The sequence below is a fragment of the Pseudophryne corroboree genome, chromosome 4 (genome assembly GCF_028390025.1).
Source record: "Pseudophryne corroboree isolate aPseCor3 chromosome 4, aPseCor3.hap2, whole genome shotgun sequence".
NCBI lineage: Eukaryota > Metazoa > Chordata > Amphibia > Anura > Myobatrachidae > Pseudophryne > Pseudophryne corroboree.
In genome coordinates this window covers 278,783,921-278,809,344 of record NC_086447.1, presented here as the reverse complement: position 1 = coordinate 278,809,344, position 25,424 = coordinate 278,783,921, and positions in this window count along the sequence as shown.

The window sequence follows — 25,424 nt, the reverse complement described above, 5'->3', positions numbered from 1 at the left end:
GGACTCCGTAAGGACCATGGGGATTATACCAAAGCTCCCAAACGGGCGGGAGAGTGCGGATGACTCTGCAGCACCGATTGAGCAAACATGAGGTCCTCATCAGCCAGGGTATCAAACTTATAGAACTTAACAAAAGTATTTGAACCCGACCACGTAGCTGCTCGGCAAAGTTGAAGTGCCGAGACCCCTCGGGCAGCCGCCCAAGATGAGCCCACCTTCCTGGTAGAATGGGCCTTCACTGACTTCGGCAACAGTAATCCAGCCGTAGAATGAGCGTGCCGAATCGTATTACAAATCCAGCGTGCAATAGTCTGCTTGGAAGCAGGATTTCCAATCTTGTTGGAAGCATACAGGACAAACAGAGCCTCCGTTTTCCTAATAAGAGCCGTTCTGGCGACATAAATTCTCAAAGCTCTTACGACATCGAGAGACTTTGGCACCGTCACGGCATCCGTAGCCACCGGCACCACAATAGGTTGATTTATGTGATCCAGCGAGCAATAGTCTGCTTTGAAGCAGGGGCGCCAACCTTGTTGGCTGCATATAGGACAAACAGTGCTTCTGTTTTCTGACTCTAGCCGTTCTGGCCACGTAAGTTTTCAAAGCCCTGACTACATCAAGGGACTCGGAATCCTCCAAGTCTCGCGTAGCCACAGGCACCACAATAGGTTGGTTCATATGAAAAGATGACACCACCTTAGGCAAGAATTGAGGACGGGTCCGCAATTTCGCTCTATCCATATGGAAAACCAGATAGGGGCTTTTATGAGACAAAGCCGCCAATTCCGACACTCGCTTAGCCGAAGCCAAGGCTAATAACATGACCACCTTCCAAGTGAGATATTTTAACTCCACCGTTTGAAGTGGTTCAAACCAGTGCGACTTAAGGAAACTCAACACCACGTTAAGGTCCCAAGGCGCTACCGGAGGTATAAAAGGAGGCTGAATATGCAGCACTCCCTTCACAAAAGTCTGTACTTCTGGGAGAGAAGCCAATTCTTTTTGAAAGAAAATTGATAAGGCCGAAATCTGAACCTTAATGGAGCCTAATTTTAGGCCCAAATTCACTCCAGTCTGTAGGAAGTGAAGGAAACGGCCCAGATGGAATTCTTCCGTAGGAGCATTCCTGGCCTCACACCAAGAAACATATTTTCGCCATATACGGTGATAATGTTTTGCTGTCACGTCCCTAGCCTTTATCAGCGTAGGAATGACCTCATCCGGAATGCCTTTTTCCGCTAGGATCCTGCGTTCAACCGCCATGCCGTCAAATGCAGCCGCGGTAAGTCTTGGAACAGACAGGGCCCCTGTTGTAACAGGTCCTGTCGTAGAGGAAGAGGCCACGGATCTTCTGTGAGCATTTCCAGCAGATCCGGATACCCGGTCCTTCGTGGCCAATCTGGAACAATGAGAATTGTTCTCACTCCTCTTTTTCTTATTATTCTCAACACCTTGGGTATGAGAGGAAGAGAGGGAAACACATAGACCGACTGGAACACCCACGGTGTCACTAGGGCGTCCACAGCTACCGCCTGAGGGTCTTTTGATCTGGCGCAATACCTCTGTAGCTTTTTGTTGAGGCGGGATGCCATCATGTCTATCTGTGGCAGTCCCCACTGACTTGCAATCTGTGCGAAGACTTCCTGATGAAGTCCCCACTCTCCTGGATGCAGGTCGTGTCTGCTGAGGAAGTCTGCTTCCCAGTTGTCCACTTCCGGAATGAACACTGCCGACAGTGCGCTTACATGATTTTCCGCCCAGCGAAGAATCCTGGTGGCTTCCGCCATTGCCACTCTGCTCCTTGTGCCACCTTGGCGGTTTACATGAGCCACTGCGGTGATGTTGTCTGACTGGATCAGAACTGGTTAGTCGCGAAGTAAGGTCTCCGCTTGACGTAGGGCTTTGTATATGGCCCTCAGTTCCAGGATGTTGATGTGAAGACAAGTCTCTTGACTTGTCCAAAGTCCTTGGAAGTTTCTTCCCTGCTCCCCACCCTCTGAGGCTTGCGTCCGTGGTCACCAGGATCCAGTCCTGAATGCCGAACCTGCGGCCTTCTAAAAGATGAGCACTCTGCAGCCACCACAGGAGAGACACTCTGGCTCTGGGGGACAGGGTGATCCGCTGATGAATTTGTAAATGTGACCCGGATCACTTGTCCAATAGGTCCCATTGGAAAGTCCTTGCATGGAACCTGCCGAAGGGAATGGCTTCGTATGTTGCCACCATCTTTCCCAGGACTTGAGTGCAATGATGTACTGACACTTGTTTTGGTTTCAATAGGTTCTTGACTAGAGTCAGGAGTTCCTGAGCTTTTTCTATCGGAAGAAAAACCCTTTTCTGGTCTGTGTCCAGAATCATGCCCAAGAAGGTTAGACGGGTCGTAGGAACCAGCTGCGACTACAGGATGTTGAGAATCCAGCCGTGTTGCTGTAACACCCTCAGGGAAAGTGACACGCTGTTCAGTAACTTCTCTCGTGATCTCGCTTTTATGAGGAGATCGTCCAAGTATGGAATAATTGTGACACCCTGCTTGCGCAGGAGCACCATCATTTCCGCCATTACCTTGGTGAAAATCCTCAGGGCCGTGGAAAGCCCAAACGGCAACGTCTGAAATTGGTAATGACAATCCTGTACCGCAAATCTCAGGTACGCCTGGTGGGGCGGATAAATGGGAACATGAAGGTATGCATCCTTTATGTCCAGAGATACCATAACCCCCCCCCCCTTCTAGGCTGGCGATGACCGCTCTGAGCGATTCCATCTTGAACTTGAACCGTTTTAAATATAGGTTTAGGGATTTTAAATTCAAAATGGGTCTGACCGAACCGTCCGGTTTCGGGACCACAAACAGAGTTGAGTAGTAACCCTTTCCTCTTTGAAGCAGGGGAGCCTCGACCACGACTTGTTGAAGACACAATTTGCGAATCGCATTTAACACTAACTCCCTTTCTAGGGGAGAAGTCGGTAGAGCCGATTTGAAAAACCGGCGAGGAGGCACGTCTTTGAATTCCAGCTTGTATCCCTGAGAAACAATTTCTATTGCCCAGGGATCCACCTGTGAGTGAACCCAGATGTGGCTGAAAAGTCGAAGACGTGCCCCCACTGGAGCGGACTCCTGTAGCGGAGCCCCAGCGTCATGCGGTGGATTTTGCAGAGGTCGGGGAGGACTTCTGTTCCTGGGAACTAGCTGTGTTGTGCAGCTTTTTTCCTCTGCCCTTACCTCTGGCAAGAAAGGACGATCCACGTACTCTTTTGCTTTTATTTGAACGAAAGGACTGCATTTGATAATGTGTTGCTTTCTTAGTCTGTGAGGGAACATAAGGCAAAAAATTCGATTTACCTGCCGTAGCTGTGGAGACGAGGTCCGAGAGACCTTCCCCAAACAATTCCTCACCCTTGTAAGGCAAAACCTCCATATGCCTCTTCGAGTCGGCATCACCTGTCCACTGGCGGGTCCATAAGACTCGCCTAGCAGAAATAGACATAGCGTTTATTCTGGAACCCAGTAGACTAATGTCTCTTTGAGCATCTCTCATATATAAGACAGCATCTTTTATATGCCCTAGGGTCAATAAAATGGTATCCTTATCTAGGGTCTCAATATCCGCTGATAATGAATCTGTCCATGCTGCTACAGCGCTACAAACCCAGGCCGACGCAATCGCCGGTCTGAGTAAGGTACCAGAATGTGTGTAAATGGACTTCAAGGTAACCTCCTGCTTGCGGTCAGCAGGATCCTTGAGGGTAGCCGTATCGTGGGATGGCAGCGCTATCTTTTTTGATAAGCGTGTCAATGCTTTGTCTACCCTAGGGGAGGATTCCCACCGTATCCTGTCCGTTGGCGGGAAAGGATACGCCATAAGAATCCTTTTGGGAATCTGCAGTTTTTTGTCTGGAGATTCCCAAGCTTTTTCACATAATTCGTTCAACTCATGTGAGGAGGGAAAGGTTACCTCAGGTTTCTTTCCCTTATACATGTGTACCCTCGTGTCAGGGACAGGGGGTTCCTCTGTGATATGCAAAACATCTTTTATTGCAATAATCATATAACGAATAAATTTTGCCACTTTTGGCTGTAACCTTGCATCATCGTAGTCGACACTGGAGTCAGAATCCGTGTCGGTATCTGTGTCTCCTATTTGGGATAGTGGGCGCTTGAGACCCCGAAGGTCCCGGCGACATAGGGACAGACATGGGTTGACTCCCTGACTGTTCCCGAGCTTCAGCTTTGTCTAATCTTTTGTGCAATAAATTGACATTAGTACTTAAAACATTCCACATATCCATCCAGTCCGGTGACGGCGCTGCCGACGGAGACCTCACATTCATACTCTCCTCCCCCTCCCTAGGCGAGCCTCCCACCTCAGACATGTCGACACACGCGTACCGACACACCACACACACACAGGGAAACTCTTATCTGAAGACAGTTTCCCCACCAGGCCCTTTGGAGAGACAGAGAGAGAGTATGCCAGCACACACCCCAGCGCTATATGACCCAGGAAAAAACACCAAATGTTTACCCAGTAGCGCCTTATTATATGTATATGCGCCAATTATGTGCCCCCCCCCCCCCCACTTGAAAACCCTCTGTCACCGTGAGTAAGCAGGGGAGAGTCCGGGGAGCTTCCTCTCAGCGCTGTGCTGTGGAGAAAATGGCGCTGGTGAGTGCTGAGGGAGAAGCCCCGCCCCCTCGGTGGCGGGCTTCTGTCCCGCTCAAAATTCTTAAAAAACTGGCGGGGGCTCTTTATATACATGTACAGTGCCCAGCTGTACATGTATATATGTAATTTTGCCAAAGGAGAGGTTTATATGCCGCCCAGTGACTGCCGTGTGTGAGGTGAATGGGTGCAATGGCGCACAGCGTTACTGCTGTGCGTTACCTCTGTGAAGATCAAGAAGTCTTCTGCCGCCTCTGAAGTCTTCTTTTCTTCTCATACTCACCCGGCTTCTATCTTCCGGCTCTGCGAGGAGGACGGCGGCGCGGCTCTGGGACGGACGACGAGGGTGAGACCTGCGTACCAATCCCTCTGGAGCTAATGGTGTCCAGTAGCCTAAGAAACAGAGCCTTGAAACTCACAGAAGTATGTCTGTTTCTCTCTCCTCAGTCCCTCGATGCAGGGAGTCTGTTGCCAGCAGGCTCCCTGAAAATAAAAAGCCTAACTAAAATTCTTTCTAACAGGAAACTCATGAGAGCTCCCTGAAATGCACCCAGTCTCCACTGGGCATAGTATCAAACTGAGGTCTGGAGGAGGGGCATAGAGGGAGGAGCCAGTGCACACCCAGACCTAAAGTCTTTCTTAAAGTGCCCATGTCTCCTGCGGAGCCCGTCTATCCCCATGGTCCTTACGGAGTCCCCAGCATCCTCTAGGACGTAAGAGAAAAAGTGTTATGATCCGGAGCGTATACCTAGCCTGAGTAACGCAGAAGTCTGAGTATGAGACAGGTATGGTGGATTGGCTTGACACGTGGAATTACTGTAACAATGTGAGGTAAGAGGAAGTGGCTTGACACGTGGGGGTAAATTTACTAAGATGGGAGTTCTATTTAAGATGGGATGTTGCCCATAGCAACCAATCAGATTGTAATTCTCATTTATCTAGCACCTTCTACAAGATAATACCTGAAATCTGATTGGTTGCTATGGGCAACATCCCATCTTAAATAGAACTCCCAATTTAGTTAATTTACCCCATGGTCTATCTTCTGGACCATAACCCTAGTCACCCCGCAATAAGATCCATAGAGTATAACAGCAGGTCTTCATGCCTATAAGAGTGATTCTTCCCTTAAGACTAGATACGCCTACCGGTACTGGGGTGCCCACCAAGACTTACACCACTGGCAACAGTATGGGCTTACTACTAAGATGACCAGAGTTATCTGTCGGTGTAAAGGTCAGAAGCAGTAAGAAGAGTAGGGAATCGGACAAGAGACTGGGTGATGTACAGTCAGTGGCTGTGTAAGAGGCAGAAAGGAGCAAAGCAGAGATAAGCAATAGGGAATGGACTATGGGGGGACTCAGGTGCAATGATTGATATAGACAATGGTCAGTATGGTAGTAATAATGGCAAAAACAAAAGAACAAATAAGAGATAGAGAGAAGTATCCACACTAAACCTGAATTCTAGGTGAGCAGGATCCGATCAGGAAGGAGATCAAAACTGGGTAACCAAATTCAGGAGTTCACATGGCTGACAGGTTCTCACATGAAGCAGGAACTATAACCAGTGATTTGGGAGTGAACAGAAAATGAATATAAATGTGCTTGAACCAATCAGGAAGCTAGTTTAATTAAATCAACTCAGTGCAGCTGCCCTGCTGCACGTACACTTAATACTAAGCAGCGGGGAATGCAGTCTGCCAGCACCCGGCATCAGCCTGTTGCTAGGCGCCGGGCAGGAACCAGTAGGCATTGCGCCCGGTGTCGGCCTGTTGCGAGGTGCTAGGCGGGGACCAGGAAACATTGTGCCCGGCATCAGCCTGTTGCTAGGCGCCGGGCAGGAACCAGGAGGCATTGCGCCCGGTGTCGGCCTGTTGCGAGGTGCTGGGCGGGGACCAGGAAACATTGTGCCCGGCATCAGCCTGTTGCTAGGCGCCGGGCACTGACCAGCAGCCCCAGCGGTCAGGGAAGACGCAGCGTTCCGGTTACCAGGTAAGCGCCGGGACCTGCGTCTCCCGGCTGCACTGCTGTTGACATAAAGGTGATGCTTAATTAGTTAATAATTTCTATTCCCCAAAAATATGAGCTTCACTTCAGCATATGTTAAGAATGTAAGCTTTCACGAGCAGGGCCCTCTTCCCTCCTGTGATTTTATGTCTCTTACTTAACCTATCTTCTTTTCAATACTCCCTTTGATGGCACCAAATCCCGCAGTTTTCTGGCGCCGATACTTATTTCAGTGCTGATTACTGACGCAGCTATGTTTATATACCCTGTACTTGTCCTATATTGTATTGAATTGTAAGTCACTGGGGTATATGCAATTCACGGCGAATCGCGGCAATTTTTCGCCGTTTTTTAATTCGACTAAATTCGCCAGGTGAATTCCGGAAGGTGGCTTCCGGAATTCACCATATTCAATGAAAAACGGATTCGCCAGAATCGCGGGCGAAAATCGGCCGATTTGGCGGATTTTGCCGCGATTTTAAAAAACGGGGAAAAAAACGGGAAAAACCCGAAAAAAAATGGCGTGGGGTCCCCCCTCCAAAGCATAACCAGCCTCGGGCTCTTCGAGCTGGTCCTGGTTCTAAAAATGCAGGGGAAAAATTGGGCAGGGATCCCCCGTATTTTTAAAACCAGCACCGGGCTCTGCGCCTGGTGCTGGTGCCAAAAATACGGGGGACAAAAAGAGTAGGGGTCCCCCGTATTTTTAACACCAGCATCGGGCTCCACTAGCTGGACAGATAATGCCACAGCCGGGGGTCACTTTTATGCCGTGCCCTGCGGCCGTGGCATTAACTACCCAACTAGTCACCCCTGGCCGGGGTACCCTGGGGGAGTGGGGACCCCTACAATCAAGGGGTCCCCCCCCCAGCCACCCAAGGGCCAGGGGTGAAGCCCGAGGCTGTCCCCCCCCATCCAATGGGCTGCGGATGGGGGGGCTGATAGCCTTTTGTGATAATAAAAAGATATTGTTTTTTCCATTAGTACTACAAGTCCCAGCAAGCCTCCCCCGCAAGCTGGTACTTGGAGAACCACAAGTACCAGCATGCGGGAGAAAAACGGGCCCGCTGGTACCTGTAGTACTACTGGAAAAAAAATACCCAAATAAAAACAGGACACACACACCGTGAAAGTAAAACTTTATTACACACTACCGACACACACATACTTACCTATGTTGACACGCCGACTGCCACGGTCTCCGACGATCCGAGGGTACCTGTGAAAAAATTATACTCACCTTCCAGCGTCCAGAGGTACATCCAGGTCCAGAGATAATCCACGTACTTGGCAAAACAAAAAAACGAACACCGATCCATACCGGACTAGAAAGGGGTCCAATGCTTTCACATCAGACCCCTTTCTCCCGAATGCCGGGACATCACGTGACTCCTGTCACTGAAGTCCCTTCAGCCAATCAGGAAGCGCTACTTCCGTGGCGCTCATCTGATTGGCTGTGCGCTGTTTGTGATGTGACAGCGCATCGCAAAGCCGCTCCATTACTTTCAATGGTGGGAACTTAGCGGCTAGCGGGGGGGTCACCCGCCAGTCAGCCGCTGACCGGCGGGTGACCTCACCGCTAGCCGCTAAGTTCCCACCATTGAATATAATGGACTGGGCTGTGCGATGCGCTGTCTGCTCAGACGCACAGAGCCAATCAGATGAGCGCAACGAAGTTGCGCTTCCTGATTGGCTATAGAGACCTTTCTGTGACAGCTGTCACTGACAGGTCTCTCTGCATTCGGGGATAGGGGTCCCATGTGTCAGCATGGGACCCCTTTCAGTCCGTTTGGTCGGGTATTTGCGGTTTGTTATTTTCTACAAGTACGTGGATGTATCTCTGGACCATGGCTGAGGTGAGTATATTGATCTTTTTTTTCAGGTACCCCTGGATTCTACATGGAGAAGAGGACCGATGTCGGCGTGTGAACATAGGTAAGTATGTGTGTGTCGACGTAAGAAATAAAGTTTTACTTTCACGGTGTGTGTGTCCTGTTTTTATTTGGGTATTTTTTTTCCAGTAGTACTACAGGTACCAGCGGGCCCGTTTTTCTCCCGCATGCTGGTACTTGTGGTTCTCCAAGTACCAGCTTGCGGGGGAGGCTTGCTGGGACTTGTAGTACTACTGGAAAAAACAATATCTTTTAATTATCACAAAAGGCTATCAGCCCTCCCATCCGCAGCCCATTGGATGGGGGGGGGGCAGCCTCGGGCTTCACCCCTGGCCCTTGGGTGGCTGGGGGGGGGGACCCCTTGATTGAAGGGGTCCCCACTCCCCCAGGGTACCCCGGCCAGGGGTGACTAGTTGGATATTTAATGCCACGGCCGCAGGGCACGGCATAAAAGTGACCCCCGGCTGTGGCATTATCTGTCCAGCTAGTGGAGCCCGATGCTGGTGTTAAAAATACGGGGGACCCCTACTCTTTTTGTCCCCCGTATTTTTGGCACCAGCACCAGGCGCAGAGCCCGGTGCTGGTTTTAAAAATACGGGGGATCCCCTGTCAATTTTTTCCCCGCATTTTTAGAACCAGGACCAGCTCGAAGAGCCCGAGGCTGGTTATGCTTTGGAGGGGGGACCCCACGCAATTTTTTTTTCGGATTGTACCGTTCCAGCAATAATTAAAAAAAAATAATATTTTAAAAAAATTATAAATAATATTTGTGCCTCCAAAAAAAAAAAAAAAAGTACCTAATCCCTTCTAATATAAATAGATCTGCTATTCCCAAAAAAAAAAAACACAAAAAAAACCATGGCCCTCATTCCGAGTTGATCGGTCGCAAGGCGAATTTAGCAGAGTTACACACGCTAAGCCGCCGCCTACTGGGAGTGAATCTTAGCTTCTTAAAATTGCGACCGATGTATTCGCAATATTGCGATTACTAACTACTTAGCAGTTTCAGAGTAGCTTCAGACTTACTCTGCCTGTGCGATCAGTTCAGTGCTTGTCGTTCCTGGTTGACGTCACAAACACACCCAGCGTTCGCCCAGGCACTCCCACCGTTTCTCCGGCCACTCCTGCGTTTTTTCCGGAAACGGTAGCGTTTTCAGCCACACGCCCCTGAAACGCCGTGTTTCCGCCCAGTAACACCCATTTCCTGTCAATCACATTACGATCGCCGGAGCGATGAAAAAGCCGTGAGTAAAATTACTTTCTACATAGCAAAGTTACTTGGCGCAGTCGTAGTGCGAACATTGCGCATGCGTACTAAGCGAATTTTCATTGCGATGCGATGAAAAATACCGAGCGAACGACTCGGAATGAGGGCCCATGTTTAAATTTTTTTTATTTGTTTTCACCCTCCAAAGTGTGGCGGATTGAAAATGACGAATTTGCTGTCTAAAAGCACTGCTGTCGAATTTCCAAACTTGAATTGAATATGCTTTGGTCGAATTGCAGCACTTATAGGGGTATATGCAATTGCGGTCGAATTCCCGAAATTGTCGAATTTCGGGTCATTTTCGACCAAAAAAAAAATTCGCCTATGCAATTCAGTGCTTTCCGACCAAAAAACGGACTTTCAAAATTCGACTTTTTGAAATTCGAATTTTTGCAAATTCGACTTTTCTGCAATGATATAAGTGCTGCAATTCGACCAAAGCATATTCAATTCAAGTTTGGAAATTCGACAGCAGTGCTTTTAGACAGCAAATTCGTCATTTTCAATCCGCCACACTTTGGAGGGTGAAAACAAATAAAAAAATTTTAAACATGGCTTTTTTTGTGTTTTTTTTTTTGGGAATAGCAGATCTATTTATATTAGAAGGGATTAGGTACTTTTTTTTTTTTTTTTGGAGGCACAAATATTATTTATAATTTTTTTAAAATATTTTTTTTTTTTTTTTTTTATTGGTGGAACGGTACAATCCGAAAAAAAAATTGCGTGGGGTCCCCCCTCCAAAGCATAACCAGCCTCGGGCTCTTCGAGCTGGTCCTGGTCCTAAAAATGCGGGGGAAAAATTGACAGGGGATCCCCCGTATTTTTAAAACCAGCACCGGGCTCTGCGCCTGGTGCTGGTGCCAAAAATATGGGGGACAAAAAGAGTAGGGGTCCCCCGTATTTTTAACACCAGCATCGGGCTCCACTAGCTGGACAGATAATGCCACAGCCGGGGGTCACTTTTATGCCGTGCCCTGCGGCCGTGGCATTAAATATCCAACTAGTCACCCCTGGCCGGGGTACCCTGGGGGAGTGGGGACCCCTTCAATCAAGGGGTCCCCCCCCCCAGCCACCCAAGGGCCAGGGGTGAAGCCCGAGGCTGTCCCCCCCCATCCAATGGGCTGCGGATGGGAGGGCTGATAGCCTTTTGTGATAATTAAAAGATATTGTTTTTTCCAGTAGTACTACAAGTCCCAGCAAGCCTCCCCCGCAAGCTGGTACTTGGAGAACCACAAGTACCAGCATGCGGGAGAAAAACGGGCCCGCTGGTACCTGTAGTACTACTGGAAAAAAAATACCCAAATAAAAACAGGACACACACACCGTGAAAGTAAAACTTTATTTCTTACGTCGACACACACATACTTACCTATGTTCACACGCCGACATCGGTCCTCTTCTCCATGTAGAATCCAGGGGTACCTGAAAAAAAAGATCAATATACTCACCTCAGCCATGGTCCAGAGATACATCCACGTACTTGTAGAAAATAACAAACCGCAAATACCCGACCAAACGGACTGAAAGGGGTCCCATGCTGACACATGGGACCCCTATCCCCGAATGCAGAGAGACCTGTCAGTGACAGCTGTCACAGAAAGGTCTCTATAGCCAATCAGGAAGCGCAACTTTGTTGCGCTCATCTGATTGGCTCTATGCGTCTGAGCAGACAGCGCATCGCACAGCCCAGTCCATTATATTCAATGGTGGGAACTTAGCGGCTAGCGGTGAGGTCACCCGCCGGTCAGCGGCTGACCGGCGGGTGACCCCCCCGCTAGCCGCTAAGTTCCCACCATTGAAAGTAATGGAGCGGCTTTGCGATGCGCTGTCACATCACAGACAGCGCACAGCCAATCAGATGAGCGCCACGGAAGTAGCGCTTCCTGATTGGCTGAAGGGACTTCAGTGACAGGAGTCACGTGATGTCCCGGCATTCGGGAGAAAGGGGTCTGATGTGAAAGCATTGGACCCCTTTCTAGTCCGGTATGGATCGGTGTTCGTTTTTTTGTTTTGCCAAGTACGTGGATTATCTCTGGACCTGGATGTACCTCTGGACGCTGGAAGGTGAGTATAATTTTTTCACAGGTACCTCGGATCGTCGGAGACCGTGGCAGTCGGCGTGTCAACATAGGTAAGTATGTGTGTGTCGGCGTGTGAAATAAAGTTTTACTTTCACGGTGTGTGTGTCCTGTTTTTATTTGGGTATTTTTTTCCCAGTAGTACTACAGGTACCAGCGGGCCCGTTTTTCTCCCGCATGCTGGTACTTGTGGTTCTCCAAGTACCAGCTTGCGGGGGAGGCTTGCTGGGACTTGTAGTACTAATGGAAAAAACAATATCTTTTTATTATCACAAAAGGCTATCAGCCCCCCCATCCGCAGCCCATTGGATAAGGGGGGACAGCCTCGGGCTTCACCCCTGGCCCTTGGGTGGCTGGGGGGGGGGACCCCTTGATTGTAGGGGTCCCCACTCCCCCAGGGTACCCCGGCCAGGGGTGACTAGTTGGGTAGTTAATGCCACGGCCGCAGGGCACGGCATAAAAGTGACCCCCAGCTGTGGCATTATCTGTCCAGCTAGTGGAGCCCGATGCTGGTGTTAAAAATACGGGGGACCCCTACTCTTTTTGTCCCCCGTATTTTTGGCACCAGCACCAGGCGCAGAGCCCGGTGCTGGTTTTAAAAATACGGGGGATCCCTGCCCAATTTTTCCCCTGCATTTTTAGAACCAGGACCAGCTCGAAGAGCCCGAGGCTGGTTATGCTTTGGAGGGGGGACCCCACGCCATTTTTTTTTTCGGGTTTTTTCCCGTTTTTTAAAATCGCGGCAAAATCCGCCAAATCGGCCGATTTTCGCCCGCGATTCTGGCGAATCCGTTTTTCATTGAATATGGTGAATTCCGGAAGCCACCTTCCGGAATTCACCTGGCGAATTTAGTCGAATTAAAAAACGGTGAAAAATTGCCGCGATTCGCCGTGAATTGCATATACCCCATATCATTGCAGAAAAGTCGAATTTGCAAAAATTCGAATTTCAAAAAGTCGAATTTTGAAAGTCCGTTTTTTGGTCGGAAAGCACTGAATTGCATAGGCGAATTTTTTTTTTGGTCGAAAATGACCCGAAATTCGACAATTTCGGGAATTCGACCGCAATTGCATATACCCCACTGTCTTCATGTTTTGCTTATTTGTTTACACTAGATCCCATGTGGTGCCATATAAATAAAGTATAATAATAACAATGATTGACTTGCAGGGGTACATTTACTAAGTTGGGAGGTTTTTTTTAGAACTGGCGGTCTTGCCCTTAACAACCAATCAGATTCTATTATCTTCTAGAAGTAGTCAGATAAATGTTAAGTAGAATCTGATTGGCTGCTATGAGCAACATCCCCAGTTTTAAAAAAAACTCCCACCTTAGTAAATTTACCCCACAGAGTGCAGAAACATTTAGAAAAATAGTGGTGGCAGACTTCAGTGCTGTCTGCTATTGTAGCGAGCGGGCAGGTAGCCTGTAAGATCTGCGGCTACTGCCATTTCAAACTCACTTGATGCAGAGCAGATGAATTCTATCAACTTTCTGGTTTATTTCCACCAGAAGACATAAGAAAAAAAATCAACGCCAACAGAAAATCATTTCACTTTGAAATGGTAAATATGAATAAGAACATTCTGTGGAGTTCTCTCTTCAATCATACAAGCACATCGTGATCAATAACAGATTGTAACTCACTGTGAGATCTATATCCACTTATCAGACACAAAGACAGATCTGGATCCATGTCTAATTCTCAATCGATGCACAAATCCCTGAATCAGAGCTAGAACAGACCCAAGTTAAGGAACCCCTCAGTATTTATACAGAATTCATATAATTCCGTAATGACAATTGTTTATATACTACCTTATTATAAAAATACAGTATTTTATATATAGTATTTTCTGCCTACATTTGTACCAAATATAAGCAATACATTATTTTAGACTAATCCTAGAGAGAACATAAGGTGCTTTTTATTTGTTATCAGTTGGCTGCATGTGCAATTCCCACCATGGCCCTCACTATTCTCCCCGTGCTTGCATGGGTTTCCTGCAGGTACTCCGGTTTCCTCCCACAATCCAAAAATTAACCTTAGTGTGTGTTTGTCTACATGTGGTAGAATATACTGTAGATTGTAAGCTCCACTGGGGCAGGGACTGATGTGAATGGCTAAATTAGCTCTGTAAAGTGTTACAGAATATGTATGCATTATAAAAATAACTGGTATATATAACTGGTAATATATAAATGAATAATAACAATTAACAACAATAATTAATACATTACAAAGAGCATCCTAGTGTTTGTCAGAAAATATAGAGAGCATCTTAGTGACCCCTATAACATACAGAGTGCATTCTAGTGATCCCCATACAATACATAGAACATCCTGATGACCACTATGCAATACAGATAGCATTGTTGGGATCCCAATGCAATACAGAGAGCATCCACCATACAATATAGAGATTCTAAGTGACTTCCATCTATATATATAAATGCAAAAGCCCTCACTCACTCACTCACTCATCACTAATTCTCTTACTTCCTGATACGTTAGCAAGCTGAAATTGAATATAGGTATTCCTCAGGTGGTATATAGGAAAACTACGTAATTAGAAATGTAAATATCTCCCCATAAGGGATGACAAGGGTGTTGACATAATGGCATCATTACCGATGCGTGGCTTGCGTTGCATGAATGATAACGCCTAAACGGACAATCGGATCAAAATTTGGATTGCATCTCCAGTGTGTAGAATTTCATAAACTACAAAAATGCGGTGACTGACTGACTGACTGACTCATCACTAATTTTCTTACTTCCAGATATGTTAGGAAGATGAAATTTAACATAGGTATTCTGTAGGTGGGAAATAGGAAAACAACATAATTAGAATTTTAATAAACCTCTCCTAAGGGGATAAAAAGGGGGTTGACATAATTACATCATTACTGATGCGTGACTTGCGTTGCGTGAACGATAACGCCCAAATGGACAATCAGATTAAAGTTTTGATTGCACATCCAGTGTGTAGAATTTAATAAACTACAAAAATGGTACTGTCACTTTTTGCCGTATCTGCTACGGGTAGTCCTCAGGTAGCACCAAGAACCATGGATTAATATTTACTTACATTAAGATATCTCAAATTTACAGCTCTATAGATTTACCAGATTTTAACACTCATTTATATATACAACCGTGAAAATCAGAAACTCTCGGGCGAAGAAGCTAATACAATATAAAGCACATTGTGGTGATTGCCATGCAATACAGAAAGCATAGTGGTGACTTCCATGCAATGCAGAGAGCATTTTATTTACTGCCATGCAATTCAGAGAGCATCCTGGTGACCACAATGCAATACAGTGACCCTTATAACATATAAAGAAACATAGAAACATAGAATCTGACAGCAGATAAGAATCACTTGGCCCATCTAATCTGCTCCTTTTTAGGGTGGTGGATGATAAATTGACAGTAAATATGTCAACAGTCAATAGGTCAACATCATATGGTCAACAGTTAACAGGTCGACAGTCAAAAGGTACAAAAGGTTGACAAGGTCAACATGTAAACGGTAGACAGTACAAAAGGTCGACAGGTACAATAGGTCAACATGTTCAAAAGGTCAATTCATGTTTTTGGGGAGTGGGGTTTTTCATCATTTTTTTTTTCAACTTTTGCTTAATATACTATCCAGTCACCATCTATTACCTTTAGTAACCTTGTGGTGAGTGAAACTGAGTAGAGTGAGTCACTTTGCCCAAAGCATGGCGAGCCTGTGAGGGTACATGTTTGTACTCATTTGGGTCATAAATGGTTAAAAATGACACCCAAAAAATCCCCTAAAAAACTTGATTCAATCTTTTTTGTGTGAATCATGTTCATGTCGACTTTTTTACTCTATCAATCTTTTGTACTTGTCTACCTTTGTACTGTCAACCTTTTGTACATGTCGACCTATTGACTGTCGACTATATGGTATCAACCTATTGACTGTATATCTGATAATCCACTCCCCCTTTTTTAACCATAGTGCTACCTCAAACTCTATTTGATCCTTATTTCTTTGTATAGATATCCTTTTATCTAACCAAAACACGTTTAAATTGCTCTACCGCCTCTGATGGAAGCAGGGCCGCAACTGGGCGGTGCTAAGGGGACACATGACCCAGGCATCAGATTTGAGGGAGCACCAACAGGGCCACAAAGAGCAAGGGTTTGCTGCTGCTCTGAGACCCAGGCTGTCACAAGGGCGCCGCCGCTCTCCCTGCACCTTCTAGGTTGTCTTGCCAGCAGCACCATGTCCTGAGCCCTCATACAGCAGACAGAACACAGCCAGGGAGGACAGATAGAACCTTCCTCTAGTGAGGTAGGAAGGTGGGGAGAGGGGGATCCTATTAATAAGCGCTGTCGCTGGGGGAGTACTTTGGGAGGGGCAGATACACAGATTATACCCTGCCAGAGAGAGAGCAGGGAGAGGGGGACGTGCAGCTTGTGTAATATCACACACAGAGGGGAACAGGACACGCTACCCTGGGGAAAGAGAGCAAAGTGACAGCTGCCAGGAGTATACACCCCGGAGAGCAGACAGATGGACACAGCCTGACCCTCCATCTGGATTCTCCGCCTTGTGTGCAGTGAGCTCTGTGCTAGAGAAAAGTGACCACCTAAAGCTGGGAACATAGTACATGATATGTCATCCAATCTGGCGGTTCGGATCGATATATCGGCCACATCGTCTAATGTGTGCGCAATGTCGCTGACATTGCGCACTCCCGCGGGTTGTCAGTGGCATCCTCCATCGGCTCGACATGCAGGGCCAATGGGGGATGTCGTTAGCAAGGGCCATGCTGCCAAATGCAGCATGGCCGTCGCTCCTTCACTGCCCGCATTGACAAGTGTGAATGCACTTGTCAATGCCGGCTCCCTCACTGGGTCCTATCGCTGCCAATGTCGGGCTGGGTACATGGCAGATAGTGTGTACCGAGCTTTAATGTGCAGCTCTGTAAGCAGAACAGATCCCAGAGACAGCCAGGGTGAGTGTAGACTCTGTGTTACTGCTTAGTGACAGGGAGGTGAGTGTAGGGGGTGTGACCTACTGCTTAGAGACAGGGAGGTGAGTGCAAAGGGTGTGACCTACTGCATACCTTCCAACTGTACCTTTTTGGCAGATAGAGTACCTTTTTTTTATGGTCTGTACCGATTTTTGGCTCTCCAAACTTCCATTGAAAGTATAGGAAAAGGAACTGTGGCCATGCCCCTTTTTGAATTTGTACCGATTTTTATGTGTAAAATGTTGGAGGGTATGCTAGTGCTTAGAGACAGGGAGGTAAGTGCAGGGGGTGTGACCTTCTGCTTAGAGACAGGGAGGTGAGTGCAGAGGATCTGGGGCTGTCTCTTTCATTGTTTTTTTTTTTTTTTTTTTTTTGCAGAGACCCAGTGCTAGCAGCTCCGATTTAAAAAATGGCGGCGGACTGCCTAACAGTGCAGCCAGGCTGCACTGGCAGGGGTCAACCTTAAATCAATGCATCCACAATTAAATTGCAGACGCACCGTGAGGCAATAGCACACATGCTAGACGGCCTTGCCATGTGCTGGACGACCCTCAGCATGTGAGGAGATGGATGCAGCTCTTGCTGCGTATGCAGTGATCTGCGTCCATCTCTGAATTACCCTGAGTCAGATCCCTGGGGTACTGAGGGATAGCATACAGGATTATCTGCAGGTTAATAAGATTATTAGCAAGAGTTAGCATGGGTTTGTAAGGGACAGATCATGTCAAACTAACTTAATTCGCTTCTACGAGGAAGTGAGCGATAATCTCGACCAAGGCAATGCAGAGGATGTTGTCATTCGATACAGTGCCTCACAGGAGACTGATCATCATATTGAGGGAACTTGGCATAGGATATACTATTTGTACATGGACAGGTAATTGGCTGGATTACAGAGTACAAAGAGTAGTGGTCAACGGGACGTTCTCCAGCTGGGCACATGTAGTCAGCGAAATACCACAAGGGTCCGTACTTGGCCTGCTATTGTTCAATATATTTATTAATGATCTAGGAATAGGTCTGGGAAGCACAGTGTCAAACTTGGCAGATGATACTAAACTGTGTAAGGTAATTAATTCAGAAAGTGATGTGGTGTCTCTACAGAATGACTTACTTAAACTTGAAACCCTGGCGTCTAAATGGGGCATTAGGGTCAATATTGATAAATGCAAAGTTATGCACTTTGGGATTAAAAACAAACTTGCATCCTATACACTTAATGGGGAAAATATAGGGGTAGCAGCAGTGGAAAAAGATTTGGGGGTGCTCATAGATAATAGGCTTAATAACAGTCAACAATGTCAAAATGCAGCAAAGAAGGCAAGTAAAGTGCTCGCATGCATAAAACGGGGCATTGAGACAAGGGACGAGGATGTAATCCTGCCACTGTACAAATCATTGGTACGTCCGCACCTGGAATATTGTGTTCAGTATTGGGCACTATATTATAAAAAAAGATATCGGGGAACTCGAAAGAGTGCAAAGGCGAGCTACTAAGCTGATAAAAGGGTTTGAGACACTGGAGTATGAGGAAAGGCTTACTAGGTTAAATATGTATTCCCTTGAAAAGAGGAAACTATGAGGAGACATTATTAATATCTTCAAATATGTAAAGGGTCAATACAAAGAGTTAGCAGGGGATTTGTTTATTAATAGAAGTCTGTATAGGACACGTGGGTACTTGCTGAGGCTGGAGGAGGGAAAATTCCGTACACAACGTAGGAAGGGGTTCTTCACCGTAAGGGCAATAAGGATTTGGAACTCCCTGCCGGAGAAGATAATAATGGCGGACTCTGTAAAAACGCATTGGACAGTTTTCTAGCTGAGAAAAGTATCCAAGGCTATAGCATTAAATATATTGACATTACGTATATGGGTGTAATATGACATATAGTTGTCAATAGATACGAAACCATTATTTCGGCTGGTGCATTATAATGTGGGGATCAGTACTAAATGCCGCCGGTCGGAATCCCGGCGGTCGAAATACCGACGCTGGAATCCCGACCACACAATCCCGACAGGGGTGGTGAGCGGAACGCAGCCCCTTGCGGGCTCGCTTCGCTCGCCACGCTGCGGGCACGGTGCCACGCTACGCTCGGCACACTATTATATTCTCCCTCTATGGGTGTCGTGGACACCCACGGAGGGAGAATATGTCGGGATTGTGGCGGTCGGGATTCCGGCGTCGGTATTTCGACCGCCGGGATTCCGTCCGGCGGCATCTTGACCGCATCCCATAATGTGCACTGCTTAATACAGAATACAGGTTGAACCGGATGGGCTTTTTGCATCTTTTCAACCTCATTAACTATGTTACTATGGGGGTCATTCCGAGTTGATTGCTAGCTGCCGTTGTTCGCAGCGCAACGATCAGGCAAAAAATCTGCATTTCTGCGCATGCGTATGCACCGCAATGCGCACGCGCGACGTACGGGTACAAAGGCATTTGTTGTTTTGCACAGGTTCTAGCAAAGTTTTCAGTCGCACTGAGGGCCGCAAGAAGATTGACAGGAAGGGGGCGTTTCTGGGTGTCAACTGACCGTTTTCAGGGAGTGTTTGCAAAAACGCAGGCGTGTCCGAAAAAACACAGGCGTGGCTGGGCGTCCGCTGGGCGGGTGTATGATGTCAAATCCAGACACGAATAGGCTGAAGTGATCGCAAGCGCTGAGTAGGTTTAGAACTACTCAGAACTGCACAAACTCGGCCGCACATGCGTTCGCACTTCTGCAAAGCTAAAATACATTCCCCTGTGGGCGGCGGCATAGCATTTGCACGGCTGCTAAAACTAGCTAGCGAGCGATCAACTAGGAATGACCCCCTATGTTACTATGCTACTATGGTAACCTTCCTGTGAATGCACTCCATTTACTACTATTCTATTTTTACTATCCTGCAACCAAGACATTTCCATTCAGCCATCTTAAAATCCAATTCCAAGCTTTCAAATTTATTTAAGTCTAGATGTAGGACAGTGTCAAAGGACTTACTAAAGTCTAGATAAGCTTCACCTATGCCCTCTCTACCCCCTCCCCTTTATCTATTACTTTAGTCACCCAGTCAAAAAAGTCAATAAGATTTATTTGACATGATCTCCCCCCCAGTAAATCGGTGCAGTTTGGGATCCTGAAAGTTGGTGGATTTGAGAGCATCCTAGTAACCACCATACAATACAGAGAGGACCCAGGTTACTTATACACAATATAAAGAGCACCATAGTGCCCACTATTAAATACAGATAACATTCAAATGACTGATATACAATATAAAGTGCATCCTACTTGTCATGGGCCCCAGGGGAAGCTACTAAGGTCCTCATTTCCTACATGTCAGGCCGCTTCTGAGGGTTCGGCATGCTCTGGCAGTTCACACATCCACAGTGGTCACAGAAGTTGGGGCTATGTCCTCTGTGTGCAATGTTCCTACAGGCCCAGTAGCATGGACCCATCTTGCTTAGTGCCAGCTGACTAGTCTCTGACCAATTCCATGCAGCCTGAGTGTCAGCTGACACTCCCAGCCAATCCTGTGTCACCAAGGGGTTTAAATCTTCCTACTTCTCAGTTTTCATGTTGTCAGTGCCATAAGTCACACAGCTCGGTGTGTGAGCCTTATAGCTGCACTACTCTGAGTAATCACTTCATTGTTCCTGCATTCTCTGAGCTTCTATTATACTACCTGGAATACAATCTGCATTTCCTTGGGATCACTCAGTGTCGTCATTCTGGATCCAGCTCGGTCAGCATTCCAGTCCCAATCAGTAATACCATCGGTGCAAGTCAAATATTCCTGTCCATCGCCGCAAATCCGATCTTCCAGTCCATCTGTGCAAGTCCGATATTCCAGACCATTGGCGCAAGTCTGCTACTCCAGACCATCAGTGTGAGTCTGATATCCCAGACCACCGACGCAAGTCCGATATTTCAGACCATCGGCGCAAATTCGGCATTCCAGACTATCAGTGCAAATTCAACATTCCAGGCCATTGGTACAAGACCGATATTCCAGACCATCAGTGTGAGACCAATATCTTCGGACATCAGAGTTAACCCTCTAAACTACAGTATGCTGCGCTATCTGGTACTTCTCATCCAGATCTCCATTACCTCTCCTAGTGTTAGCCCAGGTAACCCAGACAGGGGGCCACAACCGGCCAATCAGTTGCAGTGAAACCCAAATTCCCTTTGCGGGGTTCCCTGGAGGAGACCACTGATGGGGTAAGACTCTGGGTCCAGTCAACTACCCATAATCCCACCTCAGGTAAAGTGTCACAACTCCTCTATGTGCAGGAATTATATTTGACCACCCAGTTTCAAGTAGAGATGTGCACTTGAAATTTTTCGGGTTTTGTGTTTTGGTTTTGGGTTCGGTTCCGCGGCCGTGTTTTGGGTTCGACCGCGTTTTGGCAAAACTTCACCGAATTTTTTTTGTCGGATTCGGGTGTGTTTTGGATTCGGGTGTTTTTTTCAAAAAACACTAAAAAACAGCTTAAATCATAGAATTTGGGGGTCATTTTGATCCCAAAGTATTATTAACCTCAAAAACCATAATTTCCACTCATTTTCAGTCTATTCTGAATACCTCACACCTCACAATATTATTTTTAGTCCTAAAATTTGCACCGAGGTCGCTGGATGACTAAGCTAAGCGACCCTAGTGGCCGACACAAACACCTGGCCCATCTAGGAGTGGCACTGCAGTGTCACGCAGGATGGCCCTTCCAAAAAACACTCCCCAAACAGCACATGACGCAAAGAAAAAAAGAGGCGCAATGAGGTAGCTGTGTGAGTAAGATAAGCGACCCTAGTGGCCGACACAAACAACTGGCCCATCTAGGAGTGGCACTGCAGTGTCACGCAGGATGGCCCTTCCAAAAAACACTCCCCAAACAGCACATGACGCAAAGAAAAAAAGAGGCGCAATGAGGTAGCTGTGTGAGTAAGCTAAGCGACCCTAGTGGCCGACACAAACACCTGGCCCATCTAGGAGTGGCACTGCAGTGTCACGCAGGATGGCCCTTCCAAAAAACACTCCCCAAACAGCACATGACGCAAAGAAAAAAAGAGGCGCAATGAGGTAGCTGTGTGAGTAAGATAAGCGACCCTAGTGGCCGACACAAACACCTGGCCCATCTAGGAGTGGCACTGCAGTGTCACGCAGGATGGCCCTTCCAAAAAACACTCCCCAAACAGCACATGACGCAAAGAAAAAAAGAGGCGCAATGAGGTAGCTGTGTGAGTAAGATAAGCGACCCTAGTGGCCGACACAAACACCTGGCCCATCTAGGAGTGGCACTGCAGTGTCACGCAGGATGGCCCTTCCAAAAAACACTCCCCAAACAGCACATGACGCAAAGAAAAAAAGAGGCGCAATGAGGTAGCTGTGTGAGTAAGATAAGCGACCCTAGTGGCCGACACAAACACCTGGCCCATCTAGGAGTGGCACTGCAGTGTCACGCAGGATGGCCCTTCCAAAAAACACTCCCCAAACAGCACATGACGCAAAGAAAAAAAGAGGCGCAATGAGGTAGCTGTGTGAGTAAGCTAAGCGACCCTAGTGGCCGACACAAACACCTGGCCCATCTAGGAGTGGCACTGCAGTGTCACACAGGATGGCCCTTCCAAAAAACACTCCCCAAACAGCACATGACGCAAAGAAAAAAAGAGGCACAATGAGGTAGCTGTGTGAGTAAGATAAGCGACCCTAGTGGCCGACACAAACACCTGGCCCATCTAGGAGTGGCACTGCAGTGTCAAGCAGGATGGCCCTTCCAAAAAACACTCCCCAAACAGCACATGACGCAAAGAAAAAAAGAGGCGCAATGAGGTAGCTGTGTGAGTAAGCTAAGCGACCCAAGTGGCCGACACAAACAACTGGCCCATCTAGGAGTGGCACTGCAGTGTCACGCAGGATGGCCCTTCCAAAAAACACTCCCCAAACAGCACATGACGCAAAGAAAAAAAGAGGCGCAATGAGGTAGCTGTGTGAGTAAGATAAGCGAACCTAGTGGCCGACACAAACACCTGGCCCATCTAGGAGTGGCACTGCAGTGTCACGCAGGATGGCCCTTCCAAAAAACACTCCCCAAACAGCACATGACGCAAAGAAAAAAATAGGCGCAATGAGGTAGCTGTGTGAGTAAGATAAGCGACCCTAGTGGCCGACACAAACACCTGGCCCATCTAGGAGTGGCACTGCAGTGTCACGCAGGATGGCCCTTCCAAAAAACACTCCCCAAACAGCACATGACGCAAAGAAAAAAAGAGGCGCAATGAGGTAGCTGTGTGAGTAAGCTAAGCGACCCTAGTGGCCGACACAAACACCTGGCCCATCTAGGAGTGGCACTGCAGTGTCACGCAGGATGGCCCTTCCAAAAAACACTCCCCAAACAGCACATGACGCAAAGAAAAAAAGAGGCGCAATGAGGTAGCTGTGTGAGTAAGATAAGCGACCCTAGTGGCCGACACAAACACCTGGCCCATCTAGGAGTGGCACTGCAGTGTCACGCAGGATGGCCCTTCCAAAAAACACTCCCCAAACAGCACATGACGCAAAGAAAAAAAGAGGCGCAATGAGGTAGCTGTGTGAGTAAGATAAGCGACCCTAGTGGCCGACACAAACACCTGGCCCATCTAGGAGTGGCACTGCAGTGTCACGCAGGATGGCCCTTCCAAAAAACACTCCCCAAACAGCACATGACGCAAAGAAAATAAGAGGCGCAATGAGGTAGCTGTGTGAGTAAGCTAAGCGACCCTAGTGGCCGACACAAACACCTGGCCCATCTAGGAGTGGCACTGCAGTGTCACGCAGGATGGCCCTACCAAAAAACACTCCCCAAACAGCACATGACGCAAAGAAAAAAAGAGGCGCAATGAGGTAGCTGTGTGAGTAAGATAAGCGACCCTAGTGGCCGACACAAACACCTGGCCCATCTAGGAGTGGCACTGCAGTGTCACGCAGGATGGCCCTTCCAAAAAACACTCCCCAAACAGCACATGACGCAAAGAAAAAAAGAGGCGCAATGAGGTAGCTGTGTGAGTAAGATAAGCGACCCTAGTGGCCGACACAAACACCTGGCCCATCTAGGAGTGGCACTGCAGTGTCACGCAGGATGGCCCTCCAAAAAACACTCCCCAAACAGCACATGACGCAAAGAAAAAAAGAGGCGCAATGAGGTAGCTGTGTGAGTAAGATAAGCGACCCTAGTGGCCGACACAAACACCTGGCCCATCTAGGAGTGGCACTGCAGTGTCACGCAGGATGGCCCTTCCAAAAAACACTCCCCAAACAGCACATGACGCAAAGAAAAAAAGAGGCGCAATGAGGTAGCTGTGTGAGTAAGATAAGCGACCCTAGTGGCCGACACAAACACCTGGCCCATCTAGGAGTGGCACTGCAGTGTCACGCAGGATGGCCCTTCCAAAAAACACTCCCCAAACAGCACATGACGCAAAGAAAAAAAGAGGCGCAATGAGGTAGCTGTGTGAGTAAGATAAGCGACCCTAGTGGCCGACACAAACACCTGGCCCATCTAGGAGTGGCACTGCAGTGTCACGCAGGATGGCCCTTCCAAAAAATACTCCCCAAACAGCACATGACGCAAAGAAAAAAAGAGGCGCAATGAGGTAGCTGTGTGAGTAAGATAAGCGACCCTAGAGGCCGACACAAACACCTGGCCCATCTAGGAGTGGCACTGCAGTGTCACGCAGGATGGCCCTTCCAAAAAACACTCCCCAAACAGCACATGACGCAAAGAAAAAAAGAGGCGCAATGAGGTAGCTGTGTGAGTAAGATAAGCGACCCTAGTGGCCGACACAAACACCTGGCCCATCTAGGAGTGGCACTGCAGTGTCACGCAGGATGGCCCTTCCAAAAAACACTCCCCAAACAGCACATGACGCAAAGAAAAAAAGAGGCGCAATGAGGTAGCTGTGTGAGTAAGATAAGCGACCCTAGTGGCCGACACAAACACCTGGCCCATCTAGGAGTGGCACTGCAGTGTCACGCAGGATGGCCCTTCCAAAAAACACTCCCCAAACAGCACATGACGCAAAGAAAAAAAGAGGCGCAATGAGGTAGCTGTGTGAGTAAGATAAGCGACCCTAGTGGCCGACACAAACACCTGGCCCATCTAGGAGTGGCACTGCAGTGTCACGCAGGATGGCCCTTCCAAAAAACACTCCCCAAACAGCACATGACGCAAAGAAAAAAAGAGGCGCAATGAGGTAGCTGTGTGAGTAAGATAAGCGACCCTAGTGGCCGACACAAACACCTGGCCCATCTAGGAGTGGCACTGCAGTGTCACGCAGGATGGCCCTTCCAAAAAATACTCCCCAAACAGCACATGACGCAAAGAAAAATTAAAGAAAAAAGAGGTGCAAGATGGAATTGTCCTTGGGCCCTCCCACACACCCTTATGTTGTATAAACAGGACATGCACACTTTAACCAACCCATCATTTCAGTGACAGGGTCTGCCACACGACTGTGACTGAAATGACGGG